We start from the raw sequence: 1726 nt of genomic DNA, 5'->3' as shown, positions 1-1726 counted from the left end.
AAAAAAAAAAAAGAACAGAGCTGAGAACTGAGGTCCGATAAGGACAGTCCATCCTATTTCCCTACAGTGTATGGAAAGTAGAAGTTGTCTATTCAGTTAGGAATAGAAATAGACACTTGGGTGCAACAGATGTGCCTCAGGCAGTTTACAAAAGGCTTGATGGGGCTTCTGGCCAAGCAGCACAAAGCTGGGCTCATAGTTCCGCAGAGTGCCAGTCCTTAGAGAGTCAGTTTACTGTCATCTTTGTCATGAAAGTTTCCCCTGTGCCCAGATTGCTATCATCACCCAGGCACTGAACTCTTTGATATACTCGCTGGACCCTTCTCACTGCAGACATCCCAAGGGCATATAATAAACCGTATGACAAGTCACTGTTCTGTTCTAGATAGAAGCCCCCTTCAGGGGTAGGTCTATACTGGAATAAGCTCTGTATCCCCCTCCCTATGCTGCCTAGTGTAATTATTTGTACAAGAAAAAACGCACTAAAATATGTATTGTCAGGTGCTACCTAGATAAGCTTTATCGCATAGTAATGTCCACTGAACCAGGAAGAAAAGGTAAGAGTGGGATACGTAAACAGTCGAGGAAGTCAGGAACAAATGAATGTACGACTGGTGTTCTGGTGTATAAAATGAGAATAATAACAATGTCTGCTTTGTAGAATAATGATGATCTAATGAGAAAACTTGTAAAACTTTTAGAACATTTTCTGTCAAATAGAAATTTGTCAGTAATCATTAGCTACCATTATAATTATTTAGAAAAATAGACGAAGAAAAACCAGAACCGGAATAAATATTTTTAAAAAATATTTGACCTCATATTCAACGATATGTGTCCTTAAATCAGAACTTCCGAAGATCAAACCCCATCTCTGTCATTTGCCAAGTAGTTTGCTTGCTGTTGCTTTGCCAGCTTCCTCATTTGTAAGTGGATATAATTATCTGTCCTCAGTAATTCAATGCATCTAAAGTATTTCATAAACGTCATTTGTAAGCTCAATAAATATTTGGTTATCATAATCTATTTTTTTAGCTGTTTTGCAAGTGAGAAAGCCAAGACCCAAAGCAGCTGGGAATTTGGCACTAGAATCCAAGTTTCCTGAATCCCACCCAAGTGGGGAAAAACACACACACACATTAAAAAGTCTGCTAAGATTTCAAAACAAGTCATAACTAGAGTCTAGACCCAACCATATTAAGAATCCACAGAAGCAACTTTCTAAACCTGGCCAATGACAAGAAAAGACCAATAGGTGGCAGTATATTCATGTACAAAGAGGTTGGTTGTATTGATTGCCAGTCTCTTCAAATGCTTTTCCTCACCTGACGCAAAAATCACAGCAGAAAATCTAAACTCAACCATTAATATGTTGCCCACACCACAGTGTCTATTTTGCCTCTGTAAGCTTCAGACATCCCTAATTATGAATCTGCTACTGAATGAGAACAGAATTTCCCACAGCAGGATTCCTGAAATTCTTATTGTTAATGAATTTATCTGTTGAGGCAAGCTTTTTCGAAACTTAAAGAACATCACTGCATCTAAGGTTTACTCATGGTAACTCTAAGGTTTACCTGGTGCTTACTAATAAGGAATATAACCTTATGTTTTGCAGGCAGTTCATGGGGTAACAAGCAGTTCATGGGGATAACATTAAGATACCTCACTGCTACCTCCATAGCCCCTTCCTTCTATAAAATAAGATATTTGAAATAAAAAGATA

This window comes from Suricata suricatta, chromosome 11 (assembly GCF_006229205.1).
Source record: "Suricata suricatta isolate VVHF042 chromosome 11, meerkat_22Aug2017_6uvM2_HiC, whole genome shotgun sequence".
NCBI lineage: Eukaryota > Metazoa > Chordata > Mammalia > Carnivora > Herpestidae > Suricata > Suricata suricatta.
Note: the sequence above shows the minus strand (reverse complement) of the source record.